Source organism: Hyperolius riggenbachi, chromosome 5, assembly GCF_040937935.1.
Source record: "Hyperolius riggenbachi isolate aHypRig1 chromosome 5, aHypRig1.pri, whole genome shotgun sequence".
In the NCBI taxonomy this organism is placed as follows: domain Eukaryota; kingdom Metazoa; phylum Chordata; class Amphibia; order Anura; family Hyperoliidae; genus Hyperolius; species Hyperolius riggenbachi.
The window spans coordinates 268,405,537-268,428,857 of NC_090650.1; positions in this window are offsets into that span (position 1 = coordinate 268,405,537).

The following is a 23,321-nucleotide window of genomic DNA, read 5'->3' on the forward strand; positions in this document are numbered from 1 at the left end:
ATGGGACAATCGAAGCTATGGTGAGGCGGGAGTTTATCTGCAGACTTGGGACAGAACACATCAGCGAATTCCGCATACTGTACTGGCACCCTTTTTACCTGAATCTTGGTAGCACAAACAGCAACTTTCTCTAAACAATGATGATGACAATGGGCCGATCAGCTCTTTAGCTGACCTGAAGACCAGTCAATCTGAGGAGAGTGAAGTTGTAACCAAAGCATACCAAGAATAATGGTAGAGGTTGCCATCTGCAGAACCAAAAATCGTAAACTCTCTTTATGTAACACCCCTACATTACACACCAACAATGGGGTCTAAGAAAGAGGTTGTCTACTCTGTAATGGAGAGTCGTCGACTGCAGTAACCAGAATCTGTCGGTCTAATGGAAGTAAGGGAACTCCCAATTTCTTAGCAAAGTCACAATCTATGAAATTGGCTGCAGAGCCGGAGTCTACAAAGGCTTCTGTAGGGACAGTCTGACCTTCCCACGTGATGGAGCAGGGAAGGAGCAGATGATTATTGTTTAGAGGTAGAGACTGCTTGCCTAGGGTATTACCTCTGACTACACCTAGGCGGCAGCGTTTCCCGACTTCTTAGGACAATTCTGAACCCTATGACCCTCCTCAGCACAGTATAAACAGAGTTTTTCAGATTTCCTGCGATTTTTTTCCACCTGCGTCAATCTAGAGTGTATGATTTGCATCGGCTCTGGCGGGGGTGATGAGGGTGGAGAGGAGGCGTAGGAGACATATCTTACAGCTTTTCTACCCCGGGACTGTTTTTGGTAACGTAAGCGCCGATCTACCCGTACAGCTAAAGCGATTACCTCGTCAATGGACTTAGGCTCAGGTTGTCCCAACACCAATTCGGAAACTGCATTAGATAAACCTGACAAAAAACAGTCTCTACAGTGCATATGTTCCCCACCTAGCTGATACGGCCCACTTCCAGAACTCTGCCACATAAACCTCTACCGGATCTCGACCCTGGCGCAGGGTCTTTAGCTTCCGTTCAGCTGTGGAAGCAATATCCGGATCATCATATATAAAGACCATGGCTTTAAAAAATTCCTGAACTGATGTCAGAGCCTCATGCTCTGCATGAAGGCTATATGCCCATGTCTGTGAATCCCCTGACAAAAGGGTCTTTATAAACGTAACTCTCTGAGACTCAGTTCCCGATAGGGTAGGCCTCAACTAAAAATATAATAGCACTCGATTTCTGAAATTCTGAAAGTCAGATCTATGTCCAGAAAACTTTTCAGGTACAGACGTGCGAAGGTCTGTAACTGGAGGGGATTGCACTGTATTCACAGCCTTTTGGAGAACCTGTATTGACCCAGACAAAGCTGTGATTTGAGTCTGTTGGCTATCAAGCACCCTGATGAGACTATCCACCGAAGTGGCTAAGCTGTCAACTCGGCTGTGTAGTGCGTCCATATTGTTTTGGTCTGCTGTTCTGTAACGATTGGTGTCAGCAACACAGATTTTTCTGATTATTGGTGATCTGCAGTATCACCAATAATACAGATGCTATACCTGATTATGTGGTGATCTGCAGAATCACCAATAATACTAGTATAGCTAGACACAGGACACCCAATGTGGTATTGTGTTTGGTGCAACAGTAATGAGGAGAAGATATCTCCCGAGGGGCGGGAGATTCAGACAATACTGCAGCCAAGGATTCCCTGAGGGGCAGGGAATCAGACTGTACTGCAGCCAGTGGATACCTGAGGAGCAGGGATCACTGACTGGAGTGATATGATGAAGTTTGGTCTGCAGCTAGAGATTCCCTGAGGAGCAGGGAATCAGACTGTACTGCAGCCAAGGATTCCCTGAGAGGCAGGGAATAAGACTGTACTGCAGCCAGTGGACCTTAGAGAGATAGAGACCCACTGACTGTGCTGCACGATGGTCTCCAGAGGAGCTGGTGACCATAGGCCTGATATTGCAGCTAGTAACCACCTGAAGAGCAGGTGTCACAGGTGTACAGTAAGACTGATCACCCAAGGGCTAGGTGACAGCCAGAAAGGTCAGACAAGCCAGGTCGGCAACACACGGACAGACAAAGTACAGAAGCGGAAGACTGATTCGGTATCCAGGTACAGGCAATGTTGACAACAGATAATCAGATGGGCGGAAGTACCGAATCAGAGAACAGGAGAGTAGTCAGGAAAGCCAAAGGTCATAACAGGTAACAATAATGTATCACAGTCCTAGTCTTAGGTGTGAGGTCCTTGGTTTCAACACCTGGGATCAAGTCTAACAGATGAGCAGTAACAATGTAGAATCTCCTAGTCTTAGGTGTGAGGTCCTTGGTCTCAACACCTTGGAACTAGTCTAACACATAAACAGTAGCAAGCAATAGAACTTTAAAGCTATCAATGGAATCTGACTTAGTGTGAATTCCCAGCTCTGGCTGGTTCTAACACACTGTGGGATCTGACTCAGGTCTGAGCGCTCACACGTAACTGTTCGCAACAGCAGACAACTTGCAAATGACAGGCAAGTCCTATATATACTAAAAGCGCTCCACAGCGCCGCCCCAGTCACTCAGCCAATCCGGAGCATAGCTGGAGTCAGCTGATCACCTGACTCCCCTTCTAGCAGCATAAAGGTCCTGTCGCCTGGTAGCTCTCCATCTGTGTGCACTAGAAGGACCAGGCAAAGCAGCATCACTCTGCTGCGTGGCAGCAGCCGCCGGCTGGGACGCAGAGATAGCCACCATGCGGCTTGCACATGCGGCGGCATCTCCGCTATCCATTACAGTCTCAAAATGACCTGTGAAATCTTAAAGGTACTCATTGGACTTTGGGCCCCTTAGCACTGTTAGGGTGCAAAAAAGTGCCACACATGTGGTATTGCCGTACTCAGAAGAAGTAGTATAATGCGTTTTGGGGTGTATTTTTACACATACCTATGCTGGGTGGGAGAAATATCTCTGTAAATTGACAATTGTGTGTAAAAAAATCAAAAAATTGTCATTTACAGAGATATTTCTCCCACACAGCATGGGTATGTGTAAAAATACACCACAAAACACATTATACTACTTCTCCTGAGTATGGCAATATCACATGTGTGGCACTTTTTTGCACCCTAACTGTGCTAAGGGGCCCAAAGTCCAATGAGCACCTTCAGGCTTTACAGGGGTGCTTACAATTTAGCACACCCCCTCCCCCACTTGCCAGGACAGTTAACAAACCCCACAAATGACCCCATTTTGGAAAGAATACACGCTAAGGTATTCCATGAGCACCATGGTGAGTTCATGGAAAATTTTATTTTTTGTCACAAGTTAGCGGAAAATGACATTTTGTGAAAAAAAACAAACAAACAACAATTTCTAACTTGTGACAAAAAAATACAATCTTCTATGAACTCACCATGCACCTCACGGAATGTTTTGGGGTGTCTTCTTTCCAAAATGGCATCATTCATGGGGTCTGTCCTGGCATTTTAGGGTCTCTGCAATCATTACATGTATTGCCTGTATTAGGAGTTTCTGCTATACTCCTTATATTGGGCATACGGGTAATGCACTCTGGGCTGAAAGGAAAAATGACCGTCAAACAATCAATCAATCAATGTAGATGAAAAAATATCTGCCAAAAAAATGTGAAAAAAAGGGGAATGCCAGGACATTTGAGCTGCCACCCAAAAACGTCCAAACCCACTCAGCTCATATGCCATGGCAAACTCGATTTATCCATTCACACCGATGGATGTGGATGAACAAATCATTGCCAGAGTTCCTTTTTTGATACAAAGTGCTTGCCAAAGCATAGGAACTCCAACACCGCCCCTCAGTTCATATGCCTCAGCAAACGTATCTTTTTTACTGCGGAGGTGAAATCTCGTCCTGCAGCCCTGCATGCACCAATTTTGTGTAACCTGACAGACGTGCAATACTTCTGTCAGGATGCACCATCAGTGTTGCAGCTGGTTGGTCGGTCGCTCGGTTCACCTGGAGGGGTAATGGATGGAAAAAAAAAAAATACAAGCAAGCAGCAAAGCAATAACTTCATTAACATTTATAAACTTCTTCAAACAAAACCTTGATATTGTGAACCAAACATTAACTTTTTTGCTCACCTGTCGCACAGAGTTGTGGCGAAGTACATTATGCATTTTGTCCCAAGTGAAAGGAGAGGTTTCTGGCAGCCCTGTGTATTAGGGTCTCTCGAAACCAGATGTTTGGTTTCACACTGCATATCCGTGGGTCGAGCCCACCGCACCGTATCGCCCAAAACAGACCTTCAGGGAATACCACAAGAGTAGCATTCAGCCTAGTAATGAACTACGTCGCCATAGACTAACATGACTTCCGGGTCGACCTAAATTGTCGCAGAAGCCACGCAGTAACGTAGGCATGCAGTAGCGTTAAGTCAAGCACTTCCGGCATAGGGGGTCACCACAAAGTGTGACTCTCCCTAGGCAGTTTGCCCTAACGCATCACAGCAGTGTGAAATAGCACTGAGAGACCCTTGTGTGCCTACTGCTGTGTCTGGAGTTCCCTACTCTCTAATAGTGTACCTGTTTGTGGTACCTCTCAAAACACTATCATAGGCCAGGCTGGTCAGGACAGGTGGGACAGTAAACAGTGGTGTCACACCTTATTCCAGCCCTGCTGCAGATAGAGATGTCGCAAACCTCCGATTTTTGGTTCGCGGACCAGGTTCACGAACTTCCGCTGAAGGTTCGATTCGCGGAAAAGTTCGCAAACCGCAATAGACTTCAATGGGGAGGCGAACTTTGAAAAATAGAAAAAATTATGCTGGCCACAAAAGTGATGGAAAAGATGTTTCAAAGGGTCTAACACCTGGACGGGGGCATGGCGGAGTGGGATACATGCCAAAAGTCCCGGGGAAAAATCTGGATGTGACGCAAAGCAGCGTTTTAAGGGCAGAAATCACATTGAATGGTAAATTGCAGGCCTAACGTGCTTTAAAACATCTTGCATGTGTATACATCAATCAGGGAGTGTAATTAGAGTACTGCTTCACACTGACACACCAAACTCACTGTGTAACGCACCGCAAACAGCTGTTTGTGTAGTGACGGCCATGCTGGACTACTGCGCAACATGGCGAGATTGCTCTTCCTCACTCAGTGATGTCAGGTAATGTGTGACTTCCTTCTCAACTTTCCATGGCATTGTTAAAAAGCTTACGTTTTGTTTTTAAATTACATTTTCTACTTGCTGTGTACTTGTTCAGTACCGCTACAATGAGAATCCTGTGGAGGCGGGCAAGTCTGCCATTGTGACCCCGGGTAATGGCCGGGGAATGAGGGGTTTGAATCCGGTGTGGAGCCTGAGCCACGGCTACCACTACACATCCAAGGAGGGCAGCGGGCAGGCATGCTCGCCCGCCCGCCCCGAGGTAGTGACCAAAAAAAAAACAATACAGGAGGCGGACTTTCAAGGCCCTGCTGTGTATTTGAAATGAATGTACTTTAAATCCTTTAACGGGAACCAGTTATGGCGGACAAAGATGACACCACATTTCTTTCACGAGAATCATATGGAGGCGGGAAAGTCTGCCATTTGTGACCCCAGGTAATGGCCGGGGAATGAGGGATGGAATCCGGTGTGGAGCCTGAGAAACGGCTACCACTACACATCCAAGGAGGGCAGCAGGCAGGCATGCACGCCCGCCCTGAGGTAGTGACCAAAAATAAAAATACAGGAGGCGGACTTTCGAGGCCCTGCTGTGTATTTGAAATGAATTAACTTTAAATCCTTTAACGGGAATCCGTTATGGAGGGCAAGTCTGCCATTGTCACCGCGGGGAATGAAGGTTGGATTCCAGCCCGAAGTGGGAGCCTGCTGAGACCCATGCTGTAGCTACCCTGACCGTGCTTTGCAGACCAGGCATCTGTGGTCAGATGGACCCTTGAGCCAGCGGAAGACAAACCAAGTCTAAAGCATTTGCCAAGAATGTTTTACGGAGGGCAAGTTTTGTTGGCATTTTTGTAAATTGTTTGAAAATGTAGATGGTTGTATTTTTAAATTGTTTGAAAATGATAGATAGTTGTATTTTTAAATTGTTTGAAAGTTTAGATGGTTGTATTTTTAAATTGGTTGAAAGTTTAGATGGTTGTATTTTTAAATTGTTTAAGTGTAGCCATTCTTCCTCCCCCCAGCCATGAACAATACCATGGGAATGTGGAGCAGCAGAAGCCCCCTGTGACGGCTGCCGCGGTTATTCTCCGCGGCTTGTCTTTTGAGGGGTGCTGCTTTTCCTCAGGTGTTCTTGCCATAGCTGTTTGTGCTTTCTCTCCAGGTGCCTTCGTAAAGCACTTGTCCCTACGTGACAGTTGGCCTTTCCACGGCTCAATTTTTGCTGGCAGAGACACTAGATGGCTTTGCTCCGATCTGAGACACACACGTTAAAAAATTTCCAAACCGCTGAGCCCCCCTGGGCTGATGGCACTACGGTGGCATCAGCAGCTGACGTTGTAGGACATGTTGGCTGTCTGGCCATAGCGGGCGATACATGGCGCCGGACACTGCCCCCAGCTGTTTCTGAGGACGAGCTCCCTCTTGTATTGCGTTCCGGAGTTGAAGCCTGATCAACGGCTACCACCACACATCCAGGCAAGGAGGGAGGCAGGCAGGCATGCACGCCCGCCCCGAGGTAGTGACCAAAAATAACAATACAGGACTCAGGAGGACCTTTTGCGGCCCTAATTAAAATGATTTAACTTTAAATCCTTTAACGGGAATCCGTTATGGAGGGCAAGTTTGCCATTGTCACCGCGGGGAATGAAGGTTGGATTGCGGCCCGAAGTGGGAGCCTGCTGAGACCCATGCTGTAGCTGCCCTGACCGTGCTTTGCAGACCAGGCATCTGTGGTCAGATGGACCCTTGAGCCAGCGGAAGACAAACCAAGTCGAAAGCATTTGCCAAGAATGTTTTACGGAGGGCAGGTTTTTTTGCCCTTTTTTAAAATTGTTTGAAAATGATAGATGGTTGTATTTTTTAATTGTTTGAAAGTTTAGATGGTTGTATTTTTAAATTGTTTGCAAGTTTAGATGGTTGTATTTTTAAATTGTTTAAAAGTGTATCCATGCAAGTGCAAGTTATGCACTGACTGCCAGGTATAATGTGCAGTCACAGATGCAGTGAAAGGTATGCAGTGACTGCAAACAGCCGTTTTTGTGTAGTGACGGCCGTGCTGGACTGGTGCGCACCATGACGAGAGTGCAGGTGATGGTGGCTTTTCAGCCCATATGCTCGCCCGGCTGATGTAGCTGAATGACAGAACAGTGACTGTCCAGCTGATCAAATGTGGTCAGACCATAATGAAGCAACGACCTTATTATCTTTTGTGTGCCACCCCCACCCGAGACACTCAAATAGCCGGCGGTCATTGCTTCATTGTGATGCGCAAGCCCCTTCACCGCGGCAAGGTAATGATCACGAAGGGGGATGGGCACATGTACACGCACCAGAAAAATTAGTGTAGCGGCCGCTGCTAGCAGCGGCCTTCAAAATTCAGGAATCCGCCTAGAGTCCTGGACCCTGTTGGTGGTGGCGGAGAAGGCAGTCAAGCGGCCTGCAGGCAGAGATGCTGTGTGTGTGGACTGACTTAGTCTTCGGTCGTGCAGTAGCCCTCCGTGATCCATTCCTCATTCATTTTGATAAAGGTCAGGTACTGAACACTGTCGTGACTTAGGCGACTTCTCTTCTCAGTAACTATGCCTCCAGCTGCACTGAAGGTTCTTTCTGACAGGACGCTTGTGGCAGGGCAAGAGAGAAGTTGTATGGCAAATTGGGACAGCTCTGGCCACAGGTCAAGCCTGCGCAACCAGTAGTCCAAGGGTTCATCGTTGCTTTTCGCAGAGTCTACGTCCACACTCAAGGCCAGGTAGTCAACCTGCTGGTCCAGGCATTGGTGGAGGGTGGATCCGGAAGGACTATGGCGAGGAGTTGGACTAAAGAACGTCCGCATGTCCGACATCACCCTGAGATCGCTGGAGCGTCCTGTTCTTGCCTGCGTGGACTTGGGAGGAGGAGGGTTACTGCCAGTGGTACCTTGATTGCGTTGTGCAGCCACATCACCCTTAAATGAATTGTAAAGCATCATCGACAGCTTGTTCTGAAAGTGCTGCATCCTTTCTGCCTTTTGTTGAGTTGGTAACAGGTCGGCCACTTTCTGCCTGTACCGAGGTCAGGTCATTCATCTTGAGTTTTTTGATATGGGGATCCCTCAACAGGCTGGACAACATGAAAGAGGACATCTGCACAAAGCTGGATGCAGACGTACTCTCCATCTCCTCTTGCTCTTTCTCAGTGACGGGACGCAACTCCTCTTCCTCCCCCCAGCCACGAACAATACCACGGGAACGTGGAGCAGCAGAAGCCCCCTGTGATGGCTGCCACGGTTGTTCTCCTTCCGCCGCCTCTTCCTCCTCCACAGAAACACCTTCCTCATCATCACCATCATCAGAGTCTGACTCCTCTCCTTCCCCACACGACTCCTCTTCTTCCTCCTCCTCCCCCCTCTGTGCTGCCGCCGGTGTTGTGGAAACATCGGGTTCGTGTGTCAATAGCTCCCACGACTCCTGCTGCCCTAACTCTTCTTGTTTACGCTCCTCCACAGCTGTATCCACCACTCTACGCATGGCACGCTCCAGGAAGTAGGCGTAGAGGATCAAGTCGCTGATGGTGCCCTCATCGCGACTCACCAGTTTGGTCACCTCCTCAAAGGGCTCCATGACCCTGCATGCATTTCGCATCAGTGTCCAGTTGTTGGGCCACAACATCCCCATCCTCACAGATTGTGTCCTTGTACTGTAATGATACAGGTACTTGGTGACGGCTTTCTCCTGGTCTAGCAGGCGAGAGAACATCAGCAGGGTGGAATTCCAGCGAGTCGGGCTATCGCAAATCAGGCGTCTCACCGGCAAGTTCATTCTACGCTGAATCTCCGCAAAGCGTGCCATGGCCTTGTAAGAGCGCCTGAAATGCCCACACAACTTCCTGGCCTGCTTCAGGACGTCCTCTTAGCCTGGGTACTTGGACACAAATCTTTGCACGACCAGATTAAGCACATGTGCCATGCAGGGTATGGGTGTCAGCTTTCCCAAATTCAACGCAGCAATGAGATTGCTGCCGTTGTTACACACCACGTTGCCGATATCAAGCTTGTGCGGGGTCAGCCATTGCTCCACCTGTTTGTTAAGAGCAGCCAGGAGAGCTGCTCCAGTGTGACTCTCCGCTTTCAGGCAAGACATGTCTAACACTGCATGACACCGTCGCACCTGGCATGCAGCATAGGCCCTGGGGTGCTGGGGCTGTGTAGCTGGAGAGGAGATGGCGGCACCAGCCAAGGAGGAGGAGGAGGAGGATGACGACAGCGAAGCGGTGATAGCAGGTGGAGAGGAGGTGGCTGGAGGCCTGCCTGCAAGCCGTGGAGGTGTGACAAGTCGGTCCTCTGTGCAGCCACGTACTCCCTGCTTGCTGCCATCGGTCACCAGGTTGACCCAATGGACTGTGTATGTAATGTAGTTGCCCTGCCCGTGCTTGGCAGACCAGGCATCCGTGGTCAGGTGGACCCTTGACCCAACGCTGTGTGCCAGAGATGACACCACTTGCCTCTCAACTGCACGGAAGAGTTTGGGTATGGCCTTTTGTGAAAAATAATTGCGGCCTGGTATCTTCCACTGTGGTGTACCAATGGCCACAAACTTACGGAAAGCCTCCGAATCCACCAGCTTGTATGGTAATAGCTGGCGAGCTAATAGTTCCACCATGCCAGCTGTCAGGCGCCAGGCAAGAGGGTGACTGGCAGACATTTGCTTCTTCCACTCAAATACTTCCTTCACGGACAGCTGGGTACTGCTGTGGGCAGAGGAGAAGGAACCGCTGAAGGGAAGAGGCGGTGTGGAGGAGGGTGGCTGTGAAGGTGCAAGGGAGAAAGTGGATGAAGACGATGCACCTGAAGGAGGAAGAGGAGAAGGAGGGTGGCTTGTCTTTTGAGGGGTGCTGCTTTTCCTCAGGTGTTCTTGCCATAGCTGTTTGTGCCTTTTCTCCAGGTGCCTTCGTAAGGCACTTGTCCCTACGTGAGAGTTGGCCTTTCCACGGCTCAGTTTTTGCTGGCAGAGACAACAGATAGTTTTGCTCCGATCTGAGACACACACGTTAAAAAATTTCCAAACCGCTGAGCCCCCCTGGGGTGATGGCGCTACGGAGGCATCAGCAGCTGACGTTGAAGGGCATGTTGGCTGTCTGGCCATAGCTGGCGATACATTGCGCCGGACACTGCCCCCAGCTGTTTCTGAGGATGAGCTCCCTCTGCTTCTATCATGGAGTCGTCTCCTCCTAGTCCTCTCTGACTCCTCCTCTGAACTGTCCCCCTGGTCATCTCCTCTACCGGGAACATATGTGGTATCCGTATAATCGTCATCATAATCCTCCTGGCCAGCTGCACTTTCCTCAGACACCTCCTCAACTGCACCAACTTCAGGTGTTTCATCAGCCCCCTCCATACTATCGCCACCTAACTCAGACGTAGGAGGTGGTGTACCTGCGCCTTCTTCTTGTTGTTGCAGTAGTGGCTGTGAATCGGTGATTTCACCACCACCACCAAATAACTCCTGCGAAGTGTCAAATGCAGCGGATGTGGTGCTTGTTGTAGCGCTGGTGGCTGCGGGAGATGAGGTGTTCTGTGTTAAATACTCAATCACCTCCTCACGATTTTGGGAAGTGATGGCACGTGCCTTCTTCTGAGCACTGTATTTTGGGGCAGGTCCGCACGAAATCACAGCAACACCACCTCGCACAGACCTGCCGGTGCCTGGTGGCCTTCCTCTGGGTCTGCCTCCACCTCTTCCTCTACCTCGTTTGTCCATTTTGTCCATCTCGGGGGGATGCTAGGTATATGCAGTGAGCTAGGTTCACTGAACAGTAAAGGTACTAGGATGCAGTGAGGTGGGTTCACTCAATACAACAGGTAGTAGGATGCAGTGAGCTGGGTTCACTGAACAGTAAAGGTACTAGGATGCGGTGAGGTGGGTTCACTCAACACAACAGGTAGTAGTAGGTATATGCAGTGAGCTGGGTTCACTCAACACTACAGGTAGTTATGTGCAGTGATGAGGTGGGTTAAGTAAACACAACAGGTAGTAGTAGGATGCAGTGAGCTGGGTTCACTCAACACAACAGGTAGTAGTAGGTATATGCAGTGAGCTGGGTTCACTCAACACTACAGGTAGTTATGTGCAGTGATGAGGTGGGTTAAGTAAACACAACAGGTAGTAGTAGGATGCAGTGAGCTGGGTTCACTCAACACAACAGGTAGTAGTAGGTATATGCAGTGAGCTGGGTTCACTCAATACTACAGGTAGTTATGTGCAGTGATGAGGTGGGTTAAGTAAACACAACAGGTATTAGGTGTATGCAGTGAGCTGGGTTCACTCAACACTACAGGTAGTTATGTGCAGTGATGAGGTGGGTTAAGTAAACACAACAGGTAGTAGTAGGATGCAGTGAGCTGGGTTCACTCAACACTACAGGTAGTTATGTGCAGTGATGAGGTGGGTTAAGTAAACACAACAGGTAGTAGTAGGATGCAGTGAGCTGAGTTCACTCAACACTACAGGTAGTTATGTGCAGTGATGAGGTGGGTTAAGTAAACACAACAGGTACTGGGGGTATATGCAGTACTGGGTAGTACAATGTGCAGTTCCCTGTCACACACACAGGCAGTCAGTCACTGAATGTGCTGGGCTGCTGGCAGTGGCACACACACACTATCAATTAGCAAGGCTGTGCATGCAACAAAAGTGTCAGTTTGACACACAGTAAAAAAAAAAAAAAAAAAAAGTACAGGATGAGCTCTGACAAAAGCTAGGGTGCTATAAAGCAATAATAATCAGCCAAGGAGCAAACTAAGCAGCCAAGAACCTAACTAATCTGTCCCTAGAAGAACAAGTCTGCAGCAGCTGTCCCTTTCCTCTCACTAGCAGGCACACGAGTGAGTGTAATGGCTGCTGGAGCCTGACTTATATAAGCTACAATGTGCCTGCTGACTGTGATGCAGAGGGTCAAAGTTGACCCTCATAGTGCATTATGGGGCGAATCGAACTTCCGTAAAAGTTCGCCTGGCGCAGGTGAACGCGAACCACCAATGTTCGCCTGGAACCGTTCACCGGCGAACCGTTCGCTACACCTCTAGCTGCAGACACGACAATGTTTTCTTCGGATGCGGTGACCTGGGGTACTCGGAATTGGATAGGCGTAATGCCTTCCATGCAGCCGGCTAGTTGCATCTGGGGGTTGGGCCACGGCACCTCCTGGATACAGGAGTTCCATAACGATCTGTTTCTGAAATTGAAGAAACGATCCAGTTCTCCCAGCTTTACTGTAAAGAACAAAGCTGTTGTAAATTGCCAATTGAATGAGGTAATTTTTTATACCAGCGTCTTGTTTTCCGGGAAAATAAATAGGGCGCTAACCTCTGGTCATTGAAGTCCAGCCCTCCCATGTTAGTATTATAGTCGTGGACGACAAGGGGTTTTTCAATGACCTCAGTTCGCCGTTGAATTTCGACTGTCGTGTCTGCGTGAATGGTGGACAGAAAGTAAACGTCCCTCTTGTCCTTATATTTCACTGCGAGCAAGTCGTCAGCACACAAGGCGGACCTCTGCCCCCGTTGAAGTCTGGTGGTAATGAGCCCCGGCAACTAGGCCGCACGGTGCCACAGCATCGAATTCCTTCTATTTTTAAGTGCTGAAAGATGGCCACACTTGTGTAATAATTGTCCACATAAAGATGGTACCCCTTCTGGAACAAGGGTGACACCAAGTCCCACACAACCTTTCCACTGCTCGCCAGGTAGTCAGGGCATCCGACCGGCTCCAATTTTGAGTCTTTTCCCTCATAGACCCTAAAATAAGATGTATAGCCTTTGGCCCTTTCACAGAGCTTATACAGTTTCACCCCATACTGGGCGTGCTTGCTTGGGATGTACTGTTTGATGCGAAGGCGCCTGGTAAAACGTATGAGGGACTCGTCTACGCAGATGTCCTGTGCAGGGGTATAAGCATCTGCAAATCTGGATGACAGGTGGTCTATGAGGGACCGAATTTTGTGGAGCCGGTCATAAGCAGGGTGGTCACATTGATGACATGTTTCGTTGTTATTGAAGTGCAGGAAGTGCAGGATGTTCTCAAATCGTGTCCTGGACATGGCAGCAGAGTACAAGGGAATGTGATATGCTGGGTCCATAGACCAATAAGACCGCAACACATTCTGTTTTACTAGTCCCATGTGAAGGAGAAGGCCCAAAAAAATTTTAATTTCGGAAACTTGGACTGGTTTCCACCAAAAAGGCTGGGCAAGGAAGTTATTTGAATTGGCGGTTATATATTGTGTGTCTAAAAGATCATGGGTGATGAACAGATAGAAAAAAGTCTAGGACCGATGCTAGATTATCTGTCTCCACCTGGACTCCAGACTGGGCGGTGAAAGGGGGCAGTACGGGTGCGGCGGAATCAGGGGAAAGCCAATCAGGATTTGCCAGCACCTCTGGTAAACTAAGGGTAGTACGGGCCCGTCTTCTTGGTGGCTGCGACTGGGATCTTATTGCAAGTGCCACCGAACCAGTTTCAACTTCCATGCTGGTGCTCGCCACTTCACCAGGGTATAAGGAAGCACTGGTTCTAAGTCCAGGAGATGCTTTGCTGCTGGTGGCTGCCCCACCATGAAATCTCAAACCAAAGCCGATCACGGGACAATCAAAGCCGATCACGGGACAATCAAATACAATTACAGCACAATCAAATACAATGTCAGCACGTTCAAATACAATTACAGCACAATCAAATACTATGTCAGCACATTCAAATACAATTACAGCACAACCAAATACAATGCACTGGGAAGGTGATGGGGGGGGGGGGGGGTGTCTGAGGGCGATCTGAGGGTGTGGGGGGTTGATTAGGTGCACGGGGTCCTGATCTGATGGGTGGCAGACACAGGGGGTGACGATGGGAGATCAGTGAGTGATTACAGGGGAGAATAGATGTAAACAATGCACTGGGGAGGTTATCAGGAGGCGCTGCAGTGAGAAGAATGTATCAGTCTGGCTGCCGCATTCATTACCAATTGAAGTGGGGCAGTACGGTTAGAGGGGAGGCCAGACAAAAGAGAATTGCAGTAGTCTAGGCGGGAGATGACAAGGGCAATCACAGCCCAATCACAGGGCAATCACAGGGCAATTACAGCCAATCACAGGGCAATCACAGCCAATCACGGGACAATCAAATCACGGGACAATCAAAGCCGAACACGGGACAATCAAAGCCGATCACGGGACAATCAAAGCCAATCACAGGCCAATCAAAGCCAATCACAGGCCAATCAAAGCCAGTCACAGGGCAATCACAGCCAATCACAGGGCAATCACAGGGCAATCACAGCCAATCACGGGGCACTCAAATCACGGGACAATCAAAGCCGATCACGGGACAATCAAAGCCGATCACGGGACAATCAAAGCCAATCACGGGACAATCAAATACAATTACAGCACAATCAAATACAATGTCAGCACGTTCAAATACAATTACAGCACAATCAAATACTATGTCAGCACATTCAAATACAATTACAGCACAACCAAATACAATGCACTGGGAAGGTGATTGGGGGGGGGGGGGTGTCTGAGGGCGATCTGAGGGTGTGGGGGGTTGATTAGGTGCACGGGGTCCTGATCTGATGGGTGGCAGACACAGGGGGTGACGATGGGAGATCAGTGAGTGATTACAGGGGAGAATAGATGTAAACAATGCACTGGGGAGGTTATCAGGAGGGGGGTATGAGGGCAATCTGAGAGTCTGGGTGGGTGATCAGGTGCCCCCAAGGGACAGTTTAGGGTCTGCTCTGATGGGTGGTGGTGACAAGGGGGGATAGACAGGTGATAGACAGGTGATAGACAGGTGATCAGTGGGTAAGGCAGATGTATACAAATGTATACAGTATACAGGGGGGTGGTCTGAGGGGAATCTGAGGGTAGGAGGGGGTGATCAGGGGACCCTAGGGGGCAGTTAGGGACCTAATCTAGGGGATAGCGTCGACAGTTAGTGACAGGGAATGATTGATGGGTTTTTAGGGAGGGTGCTTGGGTGCAAACTGTGGTGTGCTGGGGTGAGCAAGGGGGGTTCTGAGGGCTGGGGTGGGCGATCGGGGAGTCTATGAGGCCAAAAGTGTCTGTGTTAGTGTAAACTTACTGGGCTGCCGTCCTCTCTGATGGTCGCACGACGAAGTGACCATCAGAGGAGGAGGCAGCCTGTATAATACACTTTGTTACATAAACAAAGTGTACTATACACTTTTGATTGGGCAGATCGGAGCTTTTGAAACCCGCCGGCGCTGCTAATTGGCCGGCTGGTTATCGCGCCAGGTTGGCGGAGTCAGTTGCCGGCAGCAGATCGCGTCATGCATGATGGGCGTATGGGCGTATTGCGGTCGTTTGGGCCCGGACTTTGCCGCCGCCCATCGGCTTAAGGCGGTCGGCAAGTGGTTAAAGCGGAACTGTAGAGTGAAAATAAACACATTGTTTTACTTACCTTGGGCTTCCCCAAGCCCCCAGCAGCCGCCCTGTCCCGCACCGCTTCTCGACGAGCCTCCGTTCTCCCGCCGCCAGCTACTTTCGGTTTCGCTGCCGGGCCACTGCGCCTGTGCGGCTCTGGCCACGCGTATCCTTTCTTTGCGTTCCCCGCTATTGCAGAGGGGAACGCAAAGAAAGGATACGCTTGGCAGGGCTGTGCTGGCATCAACTTACAAGTCGAGGAACGGGACGGAGCGGCGGCGGGAGAAAGGAGGCTCGGGCAGGACCGGCGCGGGACAGGACAGCTGCTGGGGGCTTGGGGAAGCCCCAGGTAAGTGAAAAAATGTGTTTATTTTCACTCTACAGTTCCGCTTTAAAGGGAAGGTTCAGGGTGGCTCTTAAAAAAATAAAAATGCCCATCCACTTACCTGGGGCTTCCTCCAGCCGTGGGCAGCCAGGACGTGCCCTCGGCGCCGCTCCGCAGGCTCCCGGTCCCCTCCGGTGGCCGACCTGACCTGGCCAGGCTGGCTGCCAGGTCGGGCTCTTCTGCGTTTCAAAATGCGCCTCACGGGGGCGCGCTGACGTCATCGAGCGTCCTCCGGGCTGTACTGCGCAGTTGCAGTAGTTCTGCGCCTGCGCAGTACAGCCCGGAGGACGTCCGATGACGTCAGCGCGCCCCCGTGAGGCGCATTTTGAAACGCAGAAGAGCCCGACCTGGCAGCCGGCCTGGCCAGGTCGGGTCGGCCACCGGAGGGGGCCGGGAGCCTGCGGAGCGGCGCCGAGGGCACGTCCTGGCTGCCCACGGCTGGAGGAAGCCCCAGGTAAGTGGATGGGCATTTTTATTTTTTTAAGAGCCACCCTGAACCTTCCCTTTAAGTAAAACCAGATCTCTAACTCACACTTGATTGCCATACCTTTGATTGAAAATACCAGACCGATTGCACCTTCAAATTATTTGATATTGTAACATTTTTAAAATAGGTACATTATTATTATTATTATTTTTTATTTATATAGCGCCAACATATTCCGCAGCGCTTTACAAAGCATAATAAGATGACAAGGGGAACCTAGATACAACTAACAAATGTACAGCAGAGTTCCAAGCAGCACAAATATTGTTACAAAACAGTAAACATTAGGAGGATGACCCTGCCCTTGCCAGCTTACAATCTAATGAGTAGTGGGGGACACATGACAAATATAATTGTTGATTCATCTGTTTTACTAGTATTTTTTACTTCTGATCTTAGATCTTGCTTGAAAATCGTATGATACTGTATTCATATAAAAATATAAAATGCGCTAGAGTTCTGGGAACACCTTACATTTTTCTATAATAGAATTCTATAGCAGACAGAAAAGGCAAACATTGTTCACTTTAGTTTATTTTTAAGGTTTTTAATTTTTTTTTATTTTACGCCTTTAAAGGACAACTGTACGTCCTTAAAGGACAACTGTTTACAAGAGGGATATGGATGTTGCCCTGTTTATCTCCTTTTAAGCAATAAGGGCTCGTTCACACTGGAGGCATTTTTTGAGTTTTTTAAGAGATGACGATTTTTCCGAATCGCCCTGAAAGCGCTTGTGCATTGATTCTCTATGAGAGAGTTCACATCTGAGCATTTTTTTTCCGATCTGCTCAGAGAAGCGCTGCATGGACCATTTTTGAGGCGATTTGCCTCAACAAAAGGTATAGGAAAAACGCAAAACGCTCACAAAAGCGCTTTGTGCAGCGATTGCGCGAGCGTTTTTAAGAATAAATACATTGTATTTATATTTTTTCCGGATCAAAGAGTTAATTTACTAACTGATGTCAGGAAGTGAAAAAAAAGAATCGCTCTGCAAAAGCGTTTACAAAAACGCTTACCAAAACCGCCCAACTCACAGAAATCGCCGGGAAGGGAAAAACGCGTCAAATAACGCCCAACGCAAACACAACCGTGATCGGAATGCAATGTGAACGAGGCCTAACAGTTGCCTAGCTATCCTGCTGATCATCTGCCTCTAATACTTTTAGCCATAGACCCTGAGCAAGCATGCAGCATATCAGTTGTTTCTGACACTATTGTCAGATCTGACAAGAAAACAAACGTAATTTGGGTCACATTTTAGCAGAAAACCAACGCAATTTGGGCCACATTTTAGCAGAAAACCAACGCAATTTGGGCCACATTTCAGCAGAAAACAAACGCAATTTTGGTCACATTTTAGCAGAAAACAAATGCAATTTGGGCCACATTTCAGCAGAAAACAAACGCAATTTTGGCCACATTTTAGCAGAAAACAAACGCAACTTGGGCCACATTTCAGCAGAAAACAAACACAATTTGGGCCACATTTTAGCAGAAAACAAATGCAATTTGGGCCACATTTCAGCAGAAAACAAATGCAATTTGGGCCACATTTTAGCAGAAAACAAACGCAATTTGGGCCACATTTCAGCAGGAAATAAACTCAATTTGGGCAACATTGTAGCAGAAAACAAACGCAATTTGGGCAACATTTTAGCAGAAAACAAACGCACTTTGGGCCACATTTTACCAGGAAATAAACGCAATTTGGGCCACATTTCAGCAGGATATAAACACAATTTGGACCACATTTTAGCAGGAAATAAACTCAATTTGGGCCACATTTTAGCAGGAAATAAACGCAATTTGGGCCACATTTTAGCAGGAAATAAACGCAATTTGGGGAAATAAACGCAATTTGGGACACATTTTAGCAGGAAATAAATGCAATTTGGGCCACATTTCAGCAGGAAATAAACGCAATGTGGCCCACATTTCACTTAAAAAAAAAGAATTTACTCACCTGACAGAATTCTCCTCCAGCCGGCCGGCCGGCAGCTCCTCGGACGGTCCTCCTGCAGTCTCCCGTGCTGACAGGCAGAGCAGGGCTACGGGAAGACACAAATAGTCTCCAGTACAGGGCTTCAGAAGCCATCTTCCCGTAGCCCTGCTATGCCTGCCGGGCCCGGAAGAATATGCAGGCTGAAGCGGGGCTGCGGGTTAAAAACTGGCGTGGCGTCTATTAGACGCTGTGGCCAGTTCATGGAATAGTACGCTGGCCAGAGTCCTGAGGCAGGGACATCCTGCGGCTAAAAGCGGGACGTTTCCCAGGACCTCATGCAGCCTGGGACAGGGGACCCCTAAGGCGGGACCTGTCCCAGGTAAAGCAGGACGTATGGTCAGCGTAACTGCAAGCACAACGACTCATTCTGGGCATGCCAAATAAGTCTGCTTGTATAAGTCGCTGCCCCTGGTCCATTACCTAGCTAGACTGTTTTGTACAGCCCAGTATTACAGGTTCACAAAAGTGAAAGGAATAAGGTTAGACAACTAGCCTAGTTTATTTTAGAAACCTACATTGTTTGCTGTTCCTAACAAGTATTTAGTACTCAGTACAGCATATGCCGTGTGCTTGTTGAGAGTGTGAAAACTAATGGAATTTGCTGGGTGTAAATAATTACATGTATTGTAAATGACCTCAGGTTTAGAAAGTTCCTCATTAATTTTAGCCTGAACTTGTTTCACTGCTTCAGAGGGTGTCGTCCAAATGCCGCAGCACAAACTGAAAACACGCAAGGTGAAATTCTCTGTGTAGACACACCTTGATGATGCCCTCTGGGATTTACAGATACCCAATGACATCATAAGAATGTCCTTTTCACAGTTTAAAAGCATGTGACTACCAAACCCAGACAGCTGTTGCAATGCACTTTTTTTGATAGTGAAGGCCCAATGATTGTGATTGGTGAACTACACTGGTAGCACACTGATGGGGGGAATTGACAACCTTAGGGAATATATACTAGTCACTCACCATAGACATGCCACAGGCAAATCATAAATAGCTCAATGTTTTACACCTTAACACTATAGGGATGATGCTGATGATGGGAATAATGATGTCAGTCTCCCAAGACTTCTGGTGTTTCACAACAAAAGAATTTGTGCTATTCTACTGTTTGCATCCTTGTATGAAAACCTTTTTAAGGACTCCTTGTATGTTTGTTTGTTTGTTTTTTTTAACAATTTTTGCTCCATTTTCATTCAGCTAATCCAAAGGGGGAGTTTTGTGGGAAAAACTGACACCTTGCAATACAGTATCAAACGCAGATAGAACAGAGGCGCCAAAAAGAGTAAAAACACTATTATTTAAAAACAGTAAAAAGAGGGAAGGTAAGGTGGACTTACCTCCCTCTAGCAGTGGACAACAAAACTCTGAGGTAGAGTAGAATGCATTTATTAAACAGTGTAACTCCTAAAGATGCAACGCGTTTCGCGGGCCACAGCACCGCTTCCTCAGGCTATACAGGAGTTCAAAAAAGCTGTATCCAATCCAAGTATTGAGAGGCGCTCATTCAATACTTGGATTGGATACAGCTTTTTTGAACTCCTGTATAGCCTGAGGAAGCGGTGCTGTGGCCCGCGAAACGCGTTGCATCTTTAGGAGTTACACTGTTTAATAAATGCATTCTACTCTACCTCAGAGTTTTGTTGTCCACTGCTAGAGGGAGGTAAGTCCACCTTACCTTCCCTCTTTTTACTGTTTTTAAATAATAGTGTTTTTACTCTTTTTGGCGCCTCTGTTCTATCTGCGTTTGATACATATTACTTATTCACCCTTGGTGGAGGGGTACGCCCCCTTTTTTCTCCTGTCTACAGAGAGCGACTTTTATACCCGAGTGGGGTCGGGTACCAATTCTCCCCACCTGCCTTTCAAGTGGTTGCCTGCTGGTGACCCTTTTTTGTGAGTATAATTCTGCACGAACTATCTAGACAGATTTTCTCTGTTAAAACTATATTGCACTATTGGGCTCTCGGTGCCCTGTTTTTTCTTTTGTTTTACCTTGCAATACAGAGATAGGAGTTTTTTTTTTTTAATTAGGAAAACAAAATACTGATCTGCTGATTAAAGTTGTCTGACCTCCATCCAATAGGATTTTATACAAAACCGTTGATTCGCTAAAAGCTGGTAAAATTGCTATGCCATGCAATATCAAATTCAGCAGTAATTATGCCAGCAGAGTAGAGTGCATAATGCCTGTTACCATTGCAGCGACTGCGCTACACAGATACAGTGCGTTGCGCTAATAGTGCAACGCATGCTAGTCTGCTAGTGTAAGTACTGGTAAAATGCTGTTTGTACACAGCAATTTTAACAAGCTTTTAGTGAGTCCAGCCCAAAATCTTTTTACACTTTTTAAAATATGAGGTTTTATCAGGAGGTGAATTTTCCAGGCATTTATGAGTACTTCTCTTTTAGAGATTTTGAAACAATCATTTTGGAATTTGCCTTTTTTTAAATACAGAGATAGTGATAAACTGTGGTGACTTTTTAAGTGACCCCTAAACTTTACTCATTTACTTTTTTATTATACAAGTATTAAAGGGACTCCGAGCATCTCTCATGGGTATGCCTTTTAGGCCCGGTGCACACCAAAACCCGCTAGCAGATGCGCAAAATGGTAGCAGATTTTTAAACGCTTTTTTTTATTTTTATGAGGCGTTTTGATAGTGTTTTGCAGATTGCTGCTGCGGATTTCAGTGAAGCATATTTAATATATTGTTACAGTAAAACTGTTACTGAACAGCTTCTGTAACAAAACCGCCTGGCAAACCGCTCTGATCTGCCGTTTTTCAGAATGGTTTGCGTTTTTCCTATACTTAACATTGAGGCAGAAACGCCTCTGCAATCCAAAAAATGCCTCACCCCGGGAGGATTCGTTTCTGCAAAACGCCTCCCGCTGTGGTGTGCACACCCCCATTGAAATACATTACCCTAGCGTATCCGCAAAAACGCTCAAAAAGCGCTCGGTGTGCCCCAGCCCTAAGACTCCGACCAGTACTGCAAAGTACTTAAAGATGCATACTTTTCTGTAGCTTGCGCTCTCCCCTTTCATTTGGTGCCTGAATCACCGTTCTACAGGGATGTATTTATTTTCAAAAGCACTTAGTGAATGGCAGTTGCTTTGTCCAACTGCCAAAAAACTGTGTAGGGAGTAGGGAAGCTGGCCAGCTTCATTGTTTAAATCCTTTTTAGGGAATATCTTTATAAAGAATAAAATCCTTGCTGAGAATCCCCTATGAAGAGATGGACTAGTCCAAAACCTGTCACTTCTGTCAGGTTTCTACTACCTACTGTAAGTGACAGCAACATAGGAGAGAAGTAATTTATGTCTCATTTTACTCTGGAAAAAACGATCTTATTTGTCTGTGTTTGCATATATTTTAAATTTTACAATTTTTCGCCATAGTGCCCCTTTAACCAGACTAATTAACCCCTTGTGTCACCTATATTTGGCCTCAAGATTTATGGACACCTGTAATGCTGGATACACACTGTGCATTTTCGCACTCGATGCATCCGTCAATTTGCGTCGACTTGATTATTTCCGACATGTCCAACTCGCGTTTCGATCGATCGTTAGGTCGATTTGGCATACTTTACATGTAAATTGACCTAACAATCATCAAAATGCGCCCGGAAATGCTCGGCACTAATCGAGTCGACGCGAATCGACGGGCGCATCGAGTGCGGGTACGCTAAGTGTGTATCCAGCATTATGGCTGCTGCCCATAACGAACAGATGCGATGACTAGGGCAACAGCTCAGGAACCCAACACTGCATAGATGCATCACTATGATGTTGCCTAGTAATGCATCTATACAGCACTGGGGTCCCCAAACTGTGCACCCTAGGGATCGCATGCAATCGCTCCAGACACACAGGCTGGAAATAATGGTACACTACATGCCCAACTAGTGATGTAATATGGCCTATATATGAAAATATTTTAATCAGGATGAGCCAAATCATGTATTTTGAGGTGTTTTAAAACTGTGGCACTTGTCATGTAAAAGTTAGGAAGGGTGAAACGTGAAAAAATGTCTAATTGTTGTGTTTACGCCTCATTTTCCTCGGTAAAATGTCTGTATTGTGCAATACTTGGAAATAAATATTACCCAAAGACAGCCTAGATAGCCAGAATTAAACATTGTAACACTTGCATGTTGTAAAGGAGCGTTTTTAGCCCAGTTTGTGCCTGGTTGAAGTGGTAAATGCCAACCAGTTTGGCTACTAATGGACCGGCATCGTCAGAGCAGAAAAAGAGTACTACTTTTCTTTTTGCATTTTATTATTTCAATTTTCCAGGTTCAATTTTCAAAAATTTTGAATAGAAACCTTATACAGTATGTGAATACATTTCATGTTTACTCTTAAAACTACAAAATGTACTTATATTGCAGGTGTGATGCTGCCTGAGGTAAACGATTTTTTTCCCATCAACTTTGAAATGGCTTGCTGAGCAACATTTACATTTTTGATTAATAGAAGTTGTCAGATTAACTACGTACTGCACCAGGTGCAGTATAATCACGCCCTGGCATACTTAATTTGAAGTCCCAGGGACACAAAAGTTAGTCAACGGGAGCGGGCGGCCTCACATGCTACCGTTAGTGCCGGACGGTTAGTGGGGACATGAATGAATGGGAACGCAGTTCAATAATCTAAGTCCCCGATTCAATGAACACCGGCGTCTATGAGACACCTGCATTCATTGTATCTTCCTGTTATTACTGTGCACGCATTACTTCCGATTCACATCCTTACGTAGGTGAATCGGAAATAATGACTGAGGACATCTTTTGGCCAAATAGTAAAACTACATCAAAAAACATTTTATTCAATAAAAATACCTACATTTACATCTAAAATTAAATATTTACCTCCCACACTCCTCCATAG